This window comes from Terrapene carolina, unplaced genomic scaffold (genome assembly GCF_002925995.2).
Source record: "Terrapene carolina triunguis isolate 2854851 unplaced genomic scaffold, T_m_triunguis-2.0 Scaffold130, whole genome shotgun sequence".
NCBI lineage: Eukaryota > Metazoa > Chordata > Testudines > Emydidae > Terrapene > Terrapene triunguis.
Window position 1 is genome coordinate 14,081,419 of NW_020664481.1, and position 22,820 is coordinate 14,104,238.

The 22,820-nt window shown below is 40.1% G+C and overlaps 1 protein-coding gene across 1 annotated transcript in view; it reads right to left on the bottom strand.

Moving 5' to 3' along the window:
* Nucleotides 1-1,138: 1,138 nt before the first annotated feature.
* The window catches only part of TSHZ2 (teashirt zinc finger homeobox 2), a 260,007-nt gene continuing 238,325 nt past the window's right edge, over nt 1,139-22,820 (bottom strand). Inside the window, exon 3 of the mRNA XM_024215718.2 lies at nt 1,139-2,781. The gene's annotated coding sequence lies outside the window, so the exon portion shown is untranslated. The remainder of the gene's footprint in view (nt 2,782-22,820) is intronic.

Consider the following 22,820-nt stretch of genomic DNA (forward strand, 5'->3'; position numbering starts at 1 on the left):
GCTTAGTGCCTCAGCACTTTACAGAATCGGGCCCGCTGTGCTGTTAAAAAAAATAAAAGGCAGCAAAAATGTTGCACCTATAGAGCCTGCTTCCATTGAAATCAATGGCAAAATGTCCACTGGCTTCAGTGTAGAGCAGGATTAGGCCTGTCAGAAGTCAACAGGAGTTTTGCCAATTGAGTGCAGTGGGAACAGGATCAGGCCCCAGCCCCTAGTATTTGCTAATGTATTTTATGTCACAAAATGGATTTATTTCTTTATTAAGAAAGAGAAAAATTCTTGGTGCTGGAAATATCCATGTTTCCCCCGAGTGGAATTTGATAGTAGTGCTGGACTCACACTGCAGGAACCGCCCCCCCCCCTCCCCCCACTACGTAACTTCATTTAATAATCCTGATTTGGACAGTGCAATTTAACAGCTTCAGAGGAAACCCAATGCTAATGCATTGATTTCACTTTAATAGAATTTTGTTGTCAATGGACAGGGCTTGGCACAGTGCAGGCTTCAGTCTTAACCCATCTGAAGTCTCTGTTCATTTCCAGTTGAGCTCCGTTCATTTCCAGTTGAATAGGTTAAGCAAAGACAGACCTCACTGTTCTCAATTCACTTTATGATCCTCCCATCATAAAAAATAATATCAGCACCTTGCTTTTCATGTCAGGACTACATTTGAGCTGCTATTCCCTATGCCCATGAGTAAATCCCGTAAAAGCCGCCCCGTTGTACTGTCGCTATTTTTCCTTGTGGATGATTGATTGATGGATGAGTGCTGACACTTCAATGAAGCTATTTCGACTGCCATCTCAATCCGATGATGTGAGGGGTATATTTTCTGTCCATGCCTCATTACTTCAGAATGACATTCCTGGAACTTCATTTACTTTTTCCCTCCTTCCCTCAAGCGCCATATTTTTCCCCATCTAGGTTATGCATGCCATAAAAAAAGCAATTTGCTATTATATGTGGCATAAGGGCAACACGTTTCCTAGGAGGTAAATATCAAGGTCCCCCCCGCCTCCCGATGTTGAGTTTAGGGATCATGTCAAAATTTCCCAAACAATTCCAACATAGCCCACCCTGCATTGGAAATAAGGAATATAATAAATATATTTAGATTCATTTTGCCATGGCTGAATTTTTATTTTATCCTTGATCATCTAAATAAAATAATGAAAAAGCAAAGCCCCAAACCCTCTTGAGTTTGAAAAAGATCCACATCTCAATTTTGTGCCTAGCATACTTTAAATCTTTCATCTATAACTGAGTAGCCGTTTACATCTTGATCCAGACTTATTTGTCCTTTGAGAATAAGGAAATTCATTCTTTAAATGCAGTGATGAATTTATCTGTAATAGGTTGCTTTAGTTGTACAGCAAATGCTCAGCTAGAGTAAACAGAGCTGCGCCTGATGAGCTTGATTTTCCATACAGTGCACTAGGTAATGTGAGGTTTGTAATATTAAAACATCCTGGAAGCTTTTCTGAGTTGACTTAGAACCCGATTTTAATCTGTGTAATACAGTATTCCCGTTAATAATAATGTATAATTAAGACATCCGTTAAAAATCCATAACGTTAATTTAATGGAGAAAATCTAATACAGTTCTATTGGAATTTTTACGTTAAATTAACTTTAACGGGCTTTTAATGGATGTCTTAATTAGATCTCATTATTATCATGAATATTCCACAAATTAAAATTGGGACCTCTAAGTTTTAATGAAAAAAGTTACAGGAACAAATTTTAAATTGAAGCCCTCCCCTCCTACCCTACTGGGTTGCAGCTGATTTTAAAAGTAAGCTGTGCTTTGTGTAGTAATAGACAAGCCCAATAGATAGTATGAAGGCCAGATTCTGATCTCATTTGCAATAGCATAAATCCAAAGTAACCCCATTGACAGTAATGGAGATGAATTTGGTTCTTATTATATATATATAAATATATATATATAATAATATATATAATAATGCTCAATGATCTAACAATAGTGCTTTTGTTTAAAAATCACTCCACTGCATATGTCTTGTCATATGCAGTAATGGAGACTTAAAAAAAATATATATCTGAGGAATAAAACAAACTGAAAATAATCCATTTTAAACAAATCTTTGGCAGCAACTTGGTTAAGCATAATTATTTGAACAACTTGCACAGAAGATTAACATTGTTCAGAGTTTTTTTGGCTCAGAATCTGTTTTAACTTAATAATTCTTCTACTTACTGTGATGTATTGATCCCTAGTGCAATGACTGGATTGAGCAACCCAGGTGCAACAGTAATAGCTGCACTGAATAGAAACATTTCCTTTAGACAAACTATCCCAAAGGGGTTATAAATAGGAAATGGACATTACCATGAAAAGCAAAGCTTCCAGTGTGACGGCATCTTGTGTAGCACACTTGGACATTAAACTATGAAGAAGTATACTTTTTTTTTTCCTGTCAAGTGTTACAAATTGATGAAATAAGTACATCAGCGTTCTCAGTCATTATCTTACTTCAGTGGCACTTTGTTTTAGTGACAGCAAAAAGGGACAGTGGAGACTAGACAGCCCCAGTGCAGTTTATCAATGAAAATCTAATATCGTCCATAAGCAGGGGAGTGGAAATCAATACTTCATTACCAAATTGTTAGTGAGGATGAAGAAGAATAGCTGGAGTGTTTTTGGCAGTCTTCTCGGTCCGGGTTGTCGGGAGTTCAATGTCAGGAGTGGAGTGACGTGTGGAGACGGGCTCAGTGCAGGAAGCCTGGGCTGGAGAGCTGGAACTAAGGCATTTGTCCTGTAATCAGAATAATAATATATATATACATATATTATTGTACTTAAGATCATGAATCTAGGTTTTATCAAATACATATTTTTCTCAGTAATTTCCCAGCTTCAGTTTCTGTGACATCCCAGAACAATTCAGAGGCTCTCAGAAGCCAGAGATTGACCAAAAAGAAAAAAGGAAAATTAAATCCATTTGTGCCTTGGGGTAAGTGTCTGTAGCTCCACGTGAAGTCGAGTTGTTGCAGCTGCTTATGCCATATCTGAATCTGGCCCACCAAGTCCATCACCCTGCATGTCCCAAACATATACTAGGTTTACTGTTCTCTAGCAATGAGCATTACCTGTTCAGTACAAGGAACCTTGTATTACTCTGATCAAAGGGATGTTCTAAGATCCAGGCTGAATGGATATTTTGATATCTATCCATGTTGCCTCTAAACTTGGAGGCCACCATCATGTTATTTCTGGTCATTCCTGGAAATAATGTTCCCTTCCCACAACCCAGCTCTCTGCTACTAAAACTGTGGCTCTTCCATGAAAAATTCTGCTACTGAACATGCTAAGTTTGTGATGTGACGTCTAGATAGGGATAGAGTGTTACTTTTACCTAATTTTAAGTTGTGGGTTTTAAAGTTTAATTCAAATTTGAGTGCTTTTTGGCTTAGATCCTGGGAGCAAGAGACTGAGAAAAACATCAGACAAAAAACATACAGTGGAAAAATAAGGTGAAAAATGGAACAGAGACTTAAACAGAGTGAAATCCAATACAGAAAGAGGGTGGAAAAAGGATCAGCAAGGGACAGAGAGAGAAATGTGTTTATGAAAAAAATACAGACTATTCAAGGCCCATGTACTCTGCAGCAAGCAGGATGAAATTATGTGGAATTGTCCCTCAATCTGGCTCAGCAGACTGCAGAACCAATGGTAGTTTCATTTAAATTAAAAATAATGTGAGATTTTTCAATAAATTCAATATGAAAATGAAAACTACCAACAGTAGCGTAGATTCCATATTATTTATTTTGATATTCAGTTTGATTTACAACCTCCCCATGTTTTCAGAAGGATGCAGAGTTTTGCATTGACCATGCACAACTGCAATGGAGAAGATGGTAGGAGAGAAGCTGGAGATTGCCGCAGACAGTGGGGAGGGCACCCAAGCTTTCAGCACCCAAGAATGCACAACAGGCAGTCAGATGGTGGGTAAGTACAGTAGCTGGATATTTCCACTAAAATGGTAAATGCCATGGTTAATGATGACATTTTAAAATGTTGTCTTTAGATTTCAGAGTCAACACTCCACTGAGATGAATGGGGTGATTCACACCTTGCAGGGCTGATGCTTCAGGTGGCTTTCTGACTGAAGAACAACACTGCCTGACTTTACACCTGCTTCACATTTTGGGGGTTTTCTTCACAGACAAGAGGGCTAGAAACATAATTATTTAAAAATGAAAGCTTAGGTTACGGTTACACTATAAGTGCTACAGTGGCACAGCTGCGGTGCTGTAGCTATGTTGTAGCATTGTAGTGTAGACACTTTCTGCGGTAATGGAAGGGGTCTTTCCATCGCTGCAGTAAATCCACCCCCTCCAGGCAATAGCTAGGTTGACAGAAGAATTCTTTTATCAGCCTAGTGGTTTCTACAGTGGGGCTTAGGTTGGCTTAACTGCATCTCACAAGGGTGCGAATTTTTCATACTCCAGAGCAACATCGCTAGTTTTAGATATAGACCAGGCCTTAGATTCTGCAGTAAGGAAGAAGTGGATTCTGTGGCAAATTTTACAGTTGCAGAATCACTGCACACAAAGGATCCTGAGTATGTACGCTGCACATAGACTGCGCCAACTTGTGCATCAAGCTTTTGGAGGGAGTTTTCTAAACCTAACCCAGAATGAAACTCACCTGTGGCACTCTACTTAAGCCTTTTGTTAGGGCCGTGTTCAGGATGCCTACATACCCCATAGAAGCTGAGAAGGCAGTCTCTGGATTGGCCCCATACTGGCCAGTGTGGAGGGCATGCTTCCAGAGAACATTGCTTTCAATGCAGGCCGGGGCAGGACTTTGGGAATTTAGTCAGTTTTGTCTGAATCCCCATGCAGTGCAGATGTGATGAATAAAGGTAATTGTTTACGTATTTCAGTATCAAGTCTCAGAGAGAAACAGAGTGTCACTAGAGAGCTTGAGCATAATAGGTTGGTTTTCAAATGGTATTCGTTAGGAAAGCTATGTTGCTGCCTGGGCATTTATTTTAGTGTGGCTCAACTTTCAATATCAAGAAAGGCAAAGTGTATAACTTTAATTATGATCTAAAAATTCCTTTGGTGCTGTTCATTATGCTGGTCTTGTGCAGCACATGTGAAGCATTAGATGCAAAGATATTGAGACTTTGCTTTTATTTAACATTAATTATCAAGCCGTCAACAGATGTAAAAGTTATATCTATTTTAATGCAGATGTGTCAGGACTCAAAATTCCTTCCTGTAAGCACCTTCCCACTCATACAGCAAACACCCTCCCTCTCATCATTTGAATCCCACCATAAAAGTTCTGTGAAGCCTTTTGAAGAGCAGTTCTTTGGTGTGTCTGCAATTTGAGACTGGACAGTTAACCATTTGTCAACAGCTAAGGGGTGTGTGTGTGTGTGTGTGTGTGTGTGTGTATGGAATCAGAACTGCTCAACTGTGCATCATAGGCCCTATACTGCCCTCAGTTCCATGCACAAGGCACTGCACTTTATCTGCCTTCTCTCTCATCCCAATCAAAAGTTATACTAATTGCACTGCAGTTTACATCCAGCTGGTATGATAGAATGTGTTGCCTATGCTTTTCACATCAAACCCTTTCCATGGGGATTTATATCACAAATGGTTTGTCAGGACCTATGGAAGAACTATGGCCCTCCAGACCCAATAGGATGATGGCAGACTCATCTGTTTACCATTTTTCCTTACAGTTTCAGGCCTTTGTTAAAATAGTTTTATCAATTCTTTATCAGTTGGATAATAATAATAATAATTATATTATATAATTAATTAAAATGATAATGCTTAGCTCTTATCAGGACCTGATCTGCCCATTGAAGTCCATGAAAAGACACTGACTTCCATGAGTTTTGGATCAGACCCATATAGTGCTAAAACAGTTGGATATAAGATGCTAATTTGCAGCACTACAGAAAGACACAGGCAATTGCTATGGGGTTACCAAACGTTATTGCTAGATGTCATTTTTTACCTATTTTTGTTACACTTTTATGGCAGCAGAAAATCTGTTCCTTAAAGAGTAAATGTTCATATGTACAATATCCAACTAGTAAGAAAGAAGAGATCTGGATAAATTTTGCTTGATGTAAGACTCTTTTGACAACTAATGATAATATTTCAGACTCTAAATGCTGTATGGTTATCCATAATTATAACTGAAGGTACGTCAATCTAAATAATATGCTACTTTAAATTATTGATGCTTATTATACAAAGCATTTCCTCTATCTAAGTTTTGTCTAAAAATCCACAGTAAAGCATAATAGCAGGAGTAGCCTTATGGAAGGGCATTTTCCAGCACACTACAGTTTCATAGAATGTATTTTAGTTTACAAAACAGAAATTCTTGTATGATCAGCAAAGATGGTTACGGGTTAAAAATAATTATTATTAATGCAATATTTTGTAATAATATTTTGTAATAATATTTTGCATTCATTTAAGGTATGTTCCAATTCCCACTGAAATCAGTGCAGAGACTCTCAATGATTTCATTGAGATCAGAGCCATATTGCACTTCCTATAGTGCTTCTGAACTACATTACATACATGATGGAAGTGGCAATCAACTACTCCATAATACCCCGAGGAGAGTATGAGGAGAGGTGAGATTTTGGTGAAGGATATCAGGGCAACTCACCACTGATCTTTAATCTCCATGCAGAGCAGACAGGGCCTTGGATATTAAATCTTTGTGACATCACACACACACACGGGGCCTTGGATATTAAATCTTTGTGACCACACACACACACACACACACACACACACACACAGAGAATGGGAGATGCACTTGGCATCGTTTATTTTAAAAATTGTTTGCTGACCATGATATAACTATCAGAATGAGTGACAAGACAAAGGAGGAGAAATTTGTTCTACAGCCCAGAAGATATTGGAATGCTTCAGTCTGTACGCAAAGGACACTGTGGGCAACAAACATGTGGGGGATTAAGGAAGTTGAGTTCTTGTTGATTGGGATTAAGGAAGCTACATTTGGAAGATACTTGAAGGACATTAAAGTTGCATCCATTTGAGAAGAATCTTTTCTAGAAAACACAGCTTTAAGAGGCTGAAGGATGGAGAAAAGTCTGGAGGATTTCAATACCAAGATCATCACAATTATAGATCATGGTCAGATCCAGTTTGGAAATCACCATCTCTCTGTTAAAGTCAATGGAGTTATGCTGATTCACACCGGCTAAAGCAGCGTTTCTCAAGCTGGTATTTAGGTGCCTACATCCCATTAATTTCCCTTAGTCTTTAATTTCCCCATCTGTAAAATGGGAATAGTAGTACTTCCCTATGTCACAGGGTTGTGGTGAGGATAAATATGTAAAAGATTGTGAGGCACTCAGATATGACGGTGATGGGGGCCACAGAGAGATAGAAAAGTGAAATTTGAGGTAAATGTAGATTTCTTTGCTGATCTTCCCCTCTGACCAGGATGTGTGAGGACAGTGCACGGTGATAAGTTTTAACAAAGGGTATGTCTACACTGTGTGGAAAAACTCGTGGCACCAAGTCTCAGAGCCTGGGTGCATTGACTTGGCTCACGGGGCTCGGGCTGTGGGTTTAAAAATACCAGTGTAGATGTTCAGCCTTGAGCTGGAGCTGGGGATCCGAGATCTTCCCTCCTCACCAGGTTCCAGAGCCAGGACTCCAGGCCAAGCAGGAACGTTTCCACTGCTATTTTTTGTCCCACAGCCTGAGCTCCACAAACCGCAGTCAACTGATCCAGAATCTGAGACTCAGTGCATTGTAAACATACCCTCAAATTATTAGAACAATATTCTCCCTCTTTCCTGTCACCCACACCTTGTTGCGAAAGGTTCTTCATAGTTTCAAGTTTGCTCACAACAGCTTAGAATGGAACACCACACAGATATTTCTCTGAAAAAGCAGACAACGTCAGAGCTGTGAAAAAACTCCGGGAGTTTGCGTCACAAAAATTTAGCATAAATATTTTTTAAAAGTTTTGTGAAATTTTGTAAGTTTGCACATAAGATCAAATTCTAGCTAATTTTCTTCTGATGATTTTCACGTTTTCTGCAATGACAGCAACTGCTGCTATCACAGTAAAATATGAAAATAGACCGAGCCAATTATAAAACCCCTGAAAATCAGCAGAAATTTTGTATTGAAAGGATTTGTTTAAGTTCAGAGAAAATGAGTTTGCCATGAAGTTTGTGAATTCCAGTCAGTTTAAATTGTTTGTTTCAGTATCTTTCTCACATGCATCTGACGAAGTGGGTATTCACCCACGAAAGCTTATGCTCCAATACGTCTGTTAGTCTATAAGGTGCCACAGGACTCTTTGTTGCTTTTCTCAAAATGTTTCATTGTAACAGAATGAGAAGGTCTTTTCAGAACAAAAAACTCTTTCTTATGGGAAATACTTGCAAAACTACATTGTTGAGAAATTGCTATTTTATGGTTTTGGTTTTTGGCCTTTTGCAAATCCAGCCAAAAGCTGAAATTTGCAAGTTTCACTTTTGAAATGAAACTTTTCACTCAGTTCTATGCATAGTCCTCTCACACTGACTCCTATAGTTGGTATTCCCAGCCCATTCAAACTACTCAGTCAGGAAGTCAGCAGTGATTATTGACACAACAGTATGTGCCAATTTATCACCGCTCTTGATCCTTCAAACATTTATGTGTGTGCTCAACTTCACACAGGCAAATGGTCCTGCTGAACTCAGATGTTTGCAGGATCAGAGCCTTAGGGTGGGAGTCACCAAGGTATCTAATTACCTAAATACCTTTGTGAATCCCACCCTGAAGAGTTTAAACAGGCATCTGGAAGACTTCTTAAATCACTCACCTGGCCTCTTCAGATTACATTCTGCAGGATGAACTAGTCAGCAGTGCAGGGGGATGACTACATTCATTAATGTAGAAAACACTACTTTTCTCTGTCTTTTGGAGAAAGCCTGTATATAGAAACCTCCCCACCTTAAAAAAATAGTCAGTGTGCTGGCTGGCTCTTGAGCAAATACAAGTTAAATCACCGACACTGTGTGCCAGAGCTGCACATACTTTTCCACTGCTGATTTATCTGCAAAATATACCACATGCCAGTTGCTTGAATTAGGATCATGGGGAGAAGGGAATCATTAGAGAATACGAGAGAGCCCAAAGCATAAAGAAAACTTCTCCTTTTGACTCCTCCTCACATGCCTGCTTTATTTCCTTTTCATGCGCTGACAGTGCTGATGAGACAATAGATGGTACAACCCCAAGCAATTGCTTTTTGAGTAATATCTTTAGGGACTGAAAACCTGACCATAATTTTTGGCTTCCAGGAAGGCCTAGTGACCCAGCATAATAATGTATTTGGTGATACTGGTGGGCATCAAGGCTAGTCAGCGTTGGCCATTTCATTCCCCGTATGTTTCCTTTGCTAACAAAGTGCCTTGAAAAGCCAGGTAAATTAGACTTGGAGAAAGGGACACTGCATCTTTGAGTAATGAGGCTGGGAAACAGGGAACACATTTTCCACTAGCTCATGTCTCACTGTATGGCATTCCGATTTCGTGACACTTCATAATAAATCATTGCTTATCACTCACATGGGAACATAACATGGCTCAAGTTAAGATTCGTTAGTGATTGTAAAGAAGAAACATGAATTGCTCTGTATCAGGGCTTTTTTGATCATCTTTCTGTCCACAGCAGGCATTTTTTTATATCGTTATATTTACTGTAACTGTTGTTTAAAGCATAAATAAAAAGGAAGGAAAGAGCAGAAAATATGAATAATGAAAATAAATTTATTTGTCTTATTTATGTGTTTATGTAAGCATTTGGCAATTACTTTGCACAGCAGTTTGTATCCAGTGTCATAGACTGCTGCACCAACAGAAGTTTTGGAAGCTGAAAAGGGTAGGTTTTTTTTAAAAAAGCACTAAATGCCAATAACATTCATCTCCTGGGGCTGGGGAAGAAGGTTCTAGCAGGCATATAAGCCAGTCTCTTGACTAGAGTTTGCATCATGGTGTCAGCCACAATGAAACGCAATGTTAAAGACAAAGAGGCTAATTCTCCCTTGCGCTCTGGCCCCTTTACGCTGCTCTGGCAGCATACAGGGGGCAGAAATTGTCCTGCTGGTGTAAACCTGCTGGAGGGGTTTTATTATTTTTGGCTCCTCTCCTGGGTTAGGAGGCTTGCTGGGGGCAGGGCAGGAGTGGGAAGCCCATTCTCTGTTTCCCATGGCCCATTGGAAGCAAGGAGAAGCAGAACAGAATTTAAAGTAACTAGGATATTGGAAGTACAACAGTGGCTTAAAAGTACCTTTGCTTTATCCCCTCAGATTCTGCAAGCTCAGGGATGGAGAAATATAGAATAGAGGGCCAAATGGTCCAAATTCTATAAATATCCTCACTATTACAGAGCTGGTTGGAAAATGGGAAACAATTTTCACAAAAATGTAACCAAAAAATTTAGAGAGACAAAGTGGGTGAGGTAATACCTTTTATTGGACCAACTTCTGTTGGTGAAAGAGACAAACTTTCAAACTACAGAGTTCTTCTTCAGGTCTCTCTAATATCTTGGAGCCAACTCAGCTACAACAACACAACAAACACAAAATATTTGTCTCTCTTTTTCACTCAAAATTTTCAATACTCAATTAAAAAAAAAATTGGCGTAGATTTTGGGAAGGGCCTAGAACTCTGGGAAAGCACCAGAGTAATCAGATTAAGTAAATATTTACCACAACTATTTCTCTAGGTTATTTCCCTTTAAGTAAGTCACTATTCACTCTGTGCAATTGGTCAGTTAAGCCACATGGTATTTTTATTACACCCTGATTGGATGACTCCCAAAACCACAAAGAGTTTTCAATATGGTTGCCAGATATATAGGTGTGGATGCTCATGTGAATTAATACTTGCATGACTTCTTTCCACAAACATTCCCATGCACAAAAATTTGCTTACTATCTTTCTTTAATTCTAATTCTTTAATTTTAGTTAAGTGCACCTATGCAAATACTTTTAGCACCATTTGCCCAGACCTAATATTGATCCGATATCAAACTAGACCCTGATTGTGTAAACACTTATACTTTGCTTTTATGAGTAGTTCTAAATGAAATCAAAGGGACCATTCACAGGAGTAAAGGTAAGCATTAGAGCTGGGAGGGAAATGGATTTTCCAGTTCCTGGGAAATTTCACAATTTCTGGGTGCTTTTTTTCCCCATTCTGAAATGGAAGACAACAAAAAGATTTCCCATGAAACAAAATAATAAAAAACAACAACACATTGTTTCAGATCTATTGAAACATTTCAAAACATTTCAATCTGATTTTTTACCTTCAACTTTTTATTTTTTATTTTAAAACAATGCAGTTCTTTTCAAAAAGCCAATCTGAAACAAACAAACAAAAAAATCAGACTGTTCGTCATGAAAATGTCAAAATAATGTTGATATTATTAAAATGTTTTAGGTCATTTCTAAATGAAATTTCATCAAAACTGAGAATGTTTCTGAAATGTTTCAATTTGAATGAAAACAGCACTTTTTTTGTTAAAAAATAATTTCAACAAAAATATTCCAACCAGCTCTAATAAGCATGTTCATAAGTGTGAGCAGGATCAGGGCCTTAATTTGATATTAAATATCATATAGCATGGGAAATGACCCTCTCTTACTCACACAAGTAATCCCAGTGACCTGTGGGAATAGTTGCATGAATGAGGATTACACATGCGCGAAAGTGTTTGCAAATTCAGGCTCCTGATTCTTCAAATCTCTCTACCTAACAGTCAATACGACGTACTTTTGGGGTAATGCTTGAGACAGTCTTTGATTTCTGGTGCTCTTGGACTCAGTTTAGCTCCCTGTGCTCATGTTCTAGTTCTTCTGGGACTTTCTCCCTGTGTCGGGAAAGTCTTTTATTTTCATATATAGCAGATTTTATATAAGGACAGTTAAAAATATGAAATACGTGCTACGTTTCTAAAAAGAAACAGCTATTTTGCTCTCTAATCTGTTAGAGCACATGCTATATAATGTGCTATATATTACTTGAGCACCTGTTGCCACAAGCTAGTGGTCACTTGTACACAGAAAGATTTGATGTGCTAAGAAGAGATGTGCAGTTTTTCCAATGCATGGTGACATAAGGTCTAATCTGATCTCACTTACACTGGTGTAAACTCCAGTGTAGTCAACAGAGATACTCTTGATTTACTGGTTTAACTCAGAAGCAGACCCAAACAAATTCCCTGTAATTTTTGTAAGGGGTACTGTCTCTATCAGCATTCCTATTTTTCCCCCCATGGAACTGAAGATGCCATTAAAAAAGCATCATATATTATCCCACTATCCCAAATTTTATCTTCAAGAAGATGAGGAATTACAGTAATTTTTATTTTCCTGCAAAAAATGGTTTAAGAACAATCATGTGTTGAGCCCGGGACCAGGCAAAGTACTGTCAAAATGTTAATTCCATCACAAACCATGGCTGGTTTAAAAACAGATATTGAAAAAGGGGAATAAATATTTGACAATGCTGTTAAGGCAACTTCGCTAACGATTTTTGAACAACCTCCAACTGAGGTCTAAACGCCTGCAATATCCATAAACAACTCTATACTGTCCAATTAGGGAGACAAAGACGTAGAGTCCTGTCAGGAAGATTTGCATGGCTAAGTGTCTGAGATCAGAGAGACGATGAGGGATCGTTCGGAGTGATGGGGTATGCACAGAACGGATGACTATCATTACGATATTACAGAGACTTACACCTTCCCAATTACTGGCAGGATTCATTAATTACTGCTGCATTTCGCTAATAGAATCCTCTCTCTTTGCCTTATCGCTGCCTTCCCTCTGTCTACGTAAACCCACAACTCAGCAGTCGATCACCTATGAAAAATTACCCTGTGTAGCTTCTCGTGGCCTATTTAAAATGAAAAGGCAATTGAATAAGAAATAAAGAACAAAAAAATAAGGGTTATAATGCAGATGTGTAGGAGCTACAGAAGCAGCATCATATGGGTTTAGAATTCTTTTTTTTTTTTTTGTCTGAACTGTTGGAGAAAAGTATTTGTGGCAGCTGCAGAGAGAACGCTTCATAGTGGGATTAAAAGCACAATGAAAGCATTTTGCACAGACGCACGCACACACACAAACTATAGGCAGATTGCAAAGTGACAATTACTTAAGGCCTGGTAGGCTGAAGTTTCACAACTAAGATTGGTGAATATTACAGGGACTTGATGCCATTGCAATCGACTCAGCCCCATTAAAGATAATGGTGTGAGCATTTCCATGCTGTCATCATGTTACTATCAACAGCATTATCAGTATCAACTGCTTTTACAATTATGCACAATGGCTCTTCCCGCACAAAGATGTAGCAACCACCAAACTCGTTTTCTTTTTAAATACACTGAACAGAGCATAGATTTCAATCCTTCATCTGTTCACAGATGAAACAACATTTCCAAATCATCACTGATAGCATTTTTTCCCTTCCATTCTAAGGACGGCCAACTGTTCTCAGTGATTTCTATTACATTTCCTACCTATTATTTCATGTAATGGCATTCCTTAAATTTTAAATTAGCTTTGAAGAATAAAAATAATTGAATTCCTGCTGTTTTGTGTACATAGAGGGTGACAGGAGCTAATGTGATAATTTAAACTGTAAATGAGTCTTCACTTTGTGTTCATTAATTACAGCTAATTACTGAATTACAAACCTTCTTGGTTAGGCACTGTTATGTATTCATGTAGCATGTTGGATCTCCAGCTGGTAGAAAACTGTTTTATAGACTTACAAGCTGACACACCAAGCTACCACTGAAACAATTCAGCTTGAAAAATAAAGGAGGGGTGTGTGTGTGTGTGTGTGTGTGTGTGTGTGTGTGTGTGTGTGTGTGCGTGTGTGTGTGTGGGGTGGTTTGTAACTGCTACCGTTCTTTTGAATTAAATGAATGATGAGAAACAGTGCTTCAAAAGTGAACCGTAGGGAGAGAGGATCCAGTACACATAATTATAACCATATATGCTATGGCGGGTAGCATATAATTAATATAATTAATGTGCGTGGAGTAAAGGGCCTGATTCTGCTCTTTTTTACACTAGTGTCACTTCATTGACTTAAACTGAGTTACTTCTGATTTACCCCAATGTAAATGCGATGAGGATCAAGCCCTTCAAATATGGGCCAAATCTCCTAGCATAAATTCTTCAGCAAGGTTGGCTGCAATATAAAACTGAAGAGCCAGCAATGCGTTACCAAGCGCTCAAGAGCTATATTATGGTCCCTATGTAATGATATATTACATATCCATTGTACTGACTCATATATGATAGCATATCATAAAACTATTGGGGTGACTTACTCAAGATGGTTTGGATTTGATGGTGTTGTCCAAAGAAATGTTTAGCACATCCCATGTCTGCTGATGTTCCATATTAAAGCCAAATGTACTAACCAACTACCCTACCATCCAAAGCAGGTGAGCACGTGGGCAACAGAACACTGGGAATATCACAATGACAGAAACTGCCATACGAGCATCACAAGCTACAGTATGTGGTGTCTAGATACAGTACTATGATAGGCAAATAACAATTAAGATAGGTAGATTGGAGGGAGGGATAGCTCAGTGGTTTGAGCGTTGGCCTGCTAAACCCAGGGTTGTGAGTTCAATCCTTGAGGGGGCCATTTGGGGATTTAGTTGGGGATTGATCCTGCTTTGAGCAGGGGGTTGGACTAGATGATCTCCTGAGGTCCCTTCCAACCCTAATATTCTATGACAGATGCCCATTTTCTTAGCACTAGCTTTTTTCACCTAGTTTTGGATACTCTAAACACACACAAATCTCTATTTACTGTGTAATGGTCCCATCAAATGTGTCATGGGCAGAGCACATGCACCATTTTAATCCAGCCCCTGCACACGTCTGAGAGAGAACGTCAGTAGTCTTTCCTGTGTAATCCCTGTACCACATGTCCCACAGCAGCAGCAGTAAACCAAAGACAAAAAATCTGTGCTTTACACTCAAAATATATCATAGAGGGGCAAGCCAGGGAAGTATTGTAACCCATGCCTGCGTGGTGTGGTGCTCTGTCCCCCTCTACTGGCACCTAGCCCAGCTAGCAATTGATGAATCTGCTACAGCCTTGGCTCAGAGATCTGTGTCTTTTAGTTCATGCAACAAAGGTCGAACACTAAGCTGCAGAGATCCCAGGTTCGATCCCGCCCGCCGATGACTGGGGAGGCGGGGTCTGTCAGTGTTACAGTAGCAGGAAATATTTCTTTCCCCTCCGGACTTGCAAATAGCCAGGTCAAAGCTACTTTGCAGCACACTGGCTTGAGGAGACATAGATGGGCTTTGAACTCAGCTCCTGCCCAGTATGGTGCAATATCCTATAACAGGGCCAGAACAACTTTTAATGGCTGAGTAATGAACTACTAAAAATAAAGTGGAAGCTCCTCAGCAGGTATAAAAATAAATACTAATACTTTGCGCTTGTGCAGTGCTGTTTGTCTAAAGAAAGGTGAAGTGACTTGTCCAAGTTCAATCAGCAAATCAGTGTCAGCCTCAGGAACACGTCACTATGACCTTCCCAGTTCTCTTTCCTAGCCACTTTATCATGCTACTTCTTCTCTAATGATCATGTGCACAAAAAACAAACGACTACAATAAAGGACCCAAAGATGATGTTGGCAGAAATTCCTCCCTCTTTGTGGATAATTGCTACCTCTTGTCCTATGATGACAATAACGTACATTAATGTACTATTAGCACCTTTCATTCCAGAGTGTGCTTTATACAGGAATTACTTTACTCACCATCACTGAAATGCCACCATATCTCAGATAAACATGGTAACTCACTTTTATTGTGTCACTGAAAAATGGTACCTCTAGTAGCACAGAGCAGCTCAGCACCATACTGGGGCATTGGTTCAACAATTCGTCAGAGGGAAGAGTGCTATTCACTAGATCAGTGTTTCTCAAACTGGGGTCGCCGCTTGTGTAGGGAAAGCCTCTGGCGGGCCAGGCCGGTTTGTTTACCTGCCCCGTCCGCAGGCTCGGACGATCGCAGTTCCCCTTGGCTGTGGTTTGCCGCTGCAGGCCAATGGGAGCTGCTGGAAGTGGCGGCCAGTAAGTCCCTCAGCCCACGCCGCTTCCAGCAGCTCCCATTGGCCTGGAGCAGCGAGCCACGGCCAGTGGGAGCCGCAATCGGCCGGACCTGCAGACAGGGCAGGTAAACAAACTGGCCCGGCCTGCCAGGGGCTTGCCCTACACAAGTGACGACCCCAGTTTGAGAAACACTGGTCTAACTGCCCTCATATGAAGTTGAGCAACTGGAGAGGAATGACTCTCTCTCTCTCCATGCATATATAAGGTTTAAGAGACTAACACTGTATTTTATATAAATATATTTTAGGACATGCAATGGGTTTGTAATGGTGCACACTGGAATTACTAATTCTTGACATAGTGCTTTGGGAATGATGATAAAAAATATAGTACATACTTAAGTACCAACTTTGTGTAGCATCAGATGTAGCAAAATATAGAACCTTCTCATTGGTCATGATTACAGTTTGTGAGAATACAAACTGATTGTAGTTATGCTTCAGGGTCTGTCAGATATTTACTGGCCTTCAGAAGTCTAAACTCTACTCTGAAGGTGACTAATATAACTTTAACTCACCACTTACCTGAAACCAATTACATGATACATATAATTTGTTTTCTAGCTTAAGTACAGGGCTTACTCATACTGCTGGAGGTGCAAGAATTACACATGAAATATGTCCTTAAATATGAGCGTTGCATCATCCATTTGTCATAGTGGCACCTTTTTTGGTAGTATGGATAAGGGAAGAAGCTGGGATGAATCGTACTGTACGTAGTTTGCATAAAATCTGCCCACTTGTGAACTACTCAGCTTCAGATCTGTGGACTTGCTAGCATCCATCTTTGGGAGGAAAGCGGTAGAAAAACTTTTGAAATTTTACCTCTAAGAGCTGTTCCTTCAATGATTCCCCCTCACCCGCTTTAGATTCCTGCAGGGGTTGTGGGGATGAAGGGGCTTAGGGTAGAACTGCACTTCTATTCAAAAAGGGTTGAGTCGCTTTGCGAGCATGATCCGCCAATCCGTAATCAAGGGTTAATTTCACAGCTCACTGCTTCATCTAGCATAATATCCATTCAGACTAATTAAATCTGTCTAATAATGTGAGTGTCTTTGTCTTTGTTCTTTCCATTCTTTGTTTTACACCCTTCACATCTCATCTCCAGAACTACACGCCATCACACTCTACTTGACAAGCAGAATCCATCCCTAAAATTAAAACATTCCTGACCTATCTGCGATGACAAGGCAAGCGAGCTTCACAGCGCTGCGGCCCATGAAGGGAGCTGACACATTTGTTTTTAATTTCAAAAGAGTAGAAAGTGAAGATCTGACCCCGTCAATCAGGCCTCGTGACAAGTTTAATCATTGCTGCCCCACAAAAATCACGGCTAAATAGGAATGCAAATAATGTATCACAGGGCTCTTATAAATGCTAATCAAGGAGAAGTAATCAACTGACAATTTCACTGATCTCCTTTCTGAAGGAGTCAGTCAACGCACTGTCTCTGGACCACAAAGAGAAGAAAAGACAAAAGGCATAGATGCCGTTTCCCAAAAAAAGTCCCTTTTCAGGGGTTTTTTTTCTCTTAAAAAAAGAAAAAAGAAAAAAAAGAAAGCGAACTCACTCTTTTTGATCCTTCTCCAAACTTTAAAGCAAAGCTGTTTCTCAGGAACTTACACAGATACATGTCAAGTGTACTTTATTAACAGCACCCTACAAGTGTAAAGGAAGCTCACGGAAACTTCTACTAAAATAAAAATCATCATTTGTCTTTGTCATTAATCCATCTTCAAATTCTCTCACATCTTAAAGGATCCTGTCCTTGTCCCTGGGCAATGCATATAGCGATATTTGGAGTTTTAGAAGTAGAAAGCTAATAGTGGGGATCACAATGTTTTAACTTTCTGCTCCCTCCTCCCACCAAAAAAACTCCTGCTTTGAACTTCTAATAAAAAGGCTATCTTAAAAGGGAACATTATTGCTGCCACGAAGTTCTAAATCAGAAGAGCCTTCTCTTTTATGAACATTTAAATACGGGTAAGGAACATAGGGTATATGCTTATGGCACACTTTCAAACCTAGCAGCAAATAGTGATCATTTGATTTCCTCCTTCCCCTCCACCTCTCCCCCTACCTCCGGGAGACAATACAGAAGAACCTGAGACAGTAGGATTGACAGGGTTTTCTGTGCTCTTCACTTTTATTATTTGTATTGTGGTAGCTCCTAAAGGTACCATCAAGCATCAGAAGTCCCTTGTGCTGGGCACTACTGTACACACTTATAACAAAAGGACACTCCCTGTCCCATTAAGCTTAGAGCAGAGGAGAGCTAAGCAGTATACTGCAGTCTAGACAAACAGCGCATGACAAGCTCCGGTGTCCAGGGCCAGCTCCAGCATTTCTGCCGCCCCAAGCAAAAAATAAAAAAAAATAAGTAAAAAGCCGCGATCGGCGGCGGCAGCAGTTCGGCGGCAGGTCCTTCACTCCTAGAGGGAGTGAGGGACCTACCGCCCCTGAATTGCCGCAGGTGCCGCCCCTCTCCCTTGGCTGCCCCAAGCACCTGCTTGTTCAGCTGGTGCCTGGAGCCAGCCCTGCTGGTGTCTATCCTGCTTTGAAATGGGAGTAGCTCAAAGTGCACAAGGGAACTTTTAGTGCACAGTAGCACGGTCCACACAGACAGGGCATGGCACGTTAGTGTGAGGTAGATATACAGCCCAGCTTGTCGTGCACCAACTGTTCATCAAGACAAGCCCAGAGTGCTGCCAGAAGTTGAGCTCTAAAGAATCAAGTTAAGTTGTCTAGAGGTTTTTGTTATTAAACTACTTTATTACATTGACACAATAGATCAAATGCATCAAGTATTTGAGGATACAACCAGCACCTTCAGTAGAAACCAATATTAAAATTGCAGAGTGGCTAGAGCTGGGGGGATAGATTACCAGAGGGTTCTTCTTTGTTATTTTTCTTGATGCGGCAACCCATGGGAATTCTATAGAAAACAGAGACAGCAGCAGTGTCGTTTTTCCAATCCAGACCTTGCCAGTGTGTCTCAGTCCTGCTTTGGGCAGCACCTCTCAATATCAAAGGATAGCTCAGTCTCTGCAGCCCATTTAGTCTGGTTTCTTTTGCTAAGGGCTATTGGTAAAGGGGATACTCGTCCACTATATTCAGACCATCACAGCCATTTTACAAAGGCCTCCAAACCACCATTGGATGGTAACAAGCTTTGGTAACTCCCACCTTAAAATGGATTTGAACTTGTAACAGCAAGCACTGTAGTCTATGACGAGTTCCCTGAGCCATCTATCCTCTAAGCATGGAAGTCTATTAGACCTCAGTGAAAAAAGCTGGCGACCAAGAGAAGGGATGATTTCAACAGCAGGACTCTCTTTAAAGGAGGTGTTTGGAAGGTGGGAGTAGAAAACAAAAGTAGAAATTGAAAAACACTTTGCTGCTGTCGTGTCACTTAGCAACAAACCTTTCTCCTTCACAGCAGCATTGGCACAGTGGAGTGACTGCACAAGGAGCACTAGTGAAACCTGGGGATAAACAGGGAATGTAGGAAGGAAAGAAAAATGAACTCATATACCAGCTGATTATACTAAGCTTTCATTCTAATTTTAGATTCTTACATGGCAAGCTCCGTAGGGGTAACCTGGGTGCCCCCTATTGATTAGGGCTTCCGGGCACTACTGCAATGTAAATTATAAATACACTTTTTGGGGGAAAGCAAAAGTTTAGTATTATCTCCTAGAAGATGAGCCATTCTTTCCGTTTCCATTGCCACTTCCCAGTCCCTTTCTAACACCTCGCTCTGAGATTCCCAGTCTCCCGCCTGCTCTCTCTCCCTTGGGTTGTTGGACCTCCTTCTGCAGAAATAAGCCCCATTCTTCCAAGTTGGCTAGGTAGTTGATACTGGAGTGTGGCTCCTTCTAGCTCTACTACATGAGTGCTGAGCAGGAAGAAAAGAAGCTGTGTTTAGTTCCACTATGTGGAAGAGATGGCTGGGCCTTGCTTGAAAGCAATGTACTTGCTTTCTGTACCAGAAAGAGGGGCACCTATCAGGTCACCTTTGAAGGGATGAACAGGGATAGAAATGAGGCTCTTGTCCATTAAACTAGATTACTCTCCTCCTTGCCCTCACTTGGGGTGTCAGAGCCACTGTGCTGAGATTCAAAGTGGTAAAGATCTAAAGCTGATCCCATCACACTGAAGGCCAAGAGACTTGTTGGAGGGTTGGTCATCATGGGGCGCAAGAGGACCCTACTCTCTATGGATTCAAGCTGTCATTAAGCTGATAGAGAATCTTTAACTTGGGAAGGAGTGAAACTGCAGGGACAGGTTTGAGAGTGTAAAGCCCTGCAAAGTATATGAAATACCACACAAATATAGCATCAGTATGTGCCAAATAAATAACATGCCTTACCCAACAGCCATGCAGTGTTGCTTGTACAATTATAAATCATTCAAATGGGAAGGAAAAATCAGAATCCATCACTGTGGGCTTGTGTTCCTCTCTCTCTTGTTGCAATTACTAAAAGGATTTTTGCATGTGGAACTGTTTTAAATGCATTTATAGAGAGCTGGGCATGACCTAATGGTCTGAGCACATGATCAGGAACTCCTGAGTTTTATTTCCTCTACGGCCTTAGGAAAGTCACTTAGGCCAAAGTAGATACTATTCCAGTATGCCTTAATTTTTGCATGTACAAACTGCAGGCCTGATTTTTAGAGCTGCTGAACATGTACAGTACACATTGACTTTGGCTGGGGATCTTGATGCTTAATGCCTCTGAATATACTAGTACATAATTGGTGGCAAACAAATGTTAAAACTAAGCAGCTAATCAAATACACACTCTCCCGCTGTGCGTGCACGCACACACACACACAGGCACACACACACATTCAAGTCTCCACAATGAATTCTAAATAAACCTTGCCCAACAGAGAAGAATCCCTAGTTTCTACTACTGGAGTTTCATGTTAGCAGCTGCTAAGTAGCAAAGAAAGGTAACCCTGGTGATCAGGCCAGAGAACACGTCTAGTGCTTTTAAGTAGGTTTCCCTGGAGGAAAAAACAATAGGAAGCTGTTTGAGCAACCTAGCAGCGCAGTGCTGCCATCCCACTGCTGGCTACTGCTGGCATTGTGAGAATTCAGGGAGTAAACTTTAGTGAAGCTTTTGCTGCCCACTGTGGTGAGAAGAGGCCTAAAGAAAAATGGAGAAGGTGAATGGGATTTTGGAACAAATGGGACTCAATAGTATTGATTCGTAGCAGCATTCAGATATTCTGGCGATAGATGTGATAAAAATTCCAAGCCCATTTTTGATCAGTTCATATGGCGGATTGTTCTTGTAATGAATTAGGGCAGATAACCTGGCACACCACAACCACAGGCCATATTTAGCCTTGTATTACAGTGTAAAGCAAGAAAGCAGAATTGGAAGCAAATTCTTTCTAATATTCAAATGATCACACTTGATATTCATTGTTAATGTCTGCCAGTCTCAATTCTTCCCCCAGTATGTATGCATAGCTCCCATTAAAGCCAATGGTGAATTACTGGGCTTGGGGTCATAAATGGCCCAGTAATTCACCACTGGTTTTAATGGGAGTTGTGCATACATACTGAGAGGAGAATTGAGATCGTCAGACTTTATATATATTCCACACTTGGTATTCGTTGTTAAAGTCTTGCCGTTGCTTTGGAATATTTTGGTAGCCTATGCTAGGGACCAGCAGAGCTCCTTTACAATAGTGCCATCCACTAGACATAATGATGACCAAAGAAAAATAAATATCAGAGCAAACCTTTTTGTAAATTTCAGCCTCTAAGAGACTGATTTAAGAGATGTAAATGGGACTTGCGCAATTCATCACAGAACAGGGAGTCTAATTATATGTATCAAACTCTCTTCTTTACTCAGATATTTTAATGCCTAATGGGGAACAGTCAATTCTACTACAAAAAATAAATCCAGTATAGTCCATAAACCAAAGTGAAAAAAATAATTATAAATATTCTAAGGTTATATGAAATATACATACATATGTGTATGTTACAATTTATGAAAGATATGTGACAAATAAAATATAAAATATGGCATGACTCACTATATTTATTGCATCATATAATTTTCAAATGTCATAGGAAATTGCACAATTTTGTACTATTTTTACAAATGTACTTATAAAACCTAATATCGAGAGGAATGGTCTTGTAGCTAAGGTACTGAAGTGGTGAGATTCAGGAGATCTGGGGTGAAATACTGGCGCCTTCGAAGTCAATGGGAATATTGCTTCTGACTTAATAGGGACAGGATTTCACCCCTGAGTTCTACTCCCAATTCTGCTACAGACTTTGTGGGTGACCGTACCAAATCATTTAATCTCTCTGTGCCTCAGATCCCTGACTGTAAAATGGGGAGACTACTACTTTTATCCATCCTTTGTCTGTCTCATCTATTTAGACTGTAAAGTTTCTGGGCAGGGACTGTCTCCTATGATGAGTCTGTACAGCACCTAGCACAATGAAGCCTGATCTTGATTTTTGGCCACTAAGTGCTACTGTAATATATATGTATAAATGAAGATATTTTCCATAGGACAATATAGGAGATCCTTTATGGAAAGTATCCTTTGTGGCTGTCTTACTCTA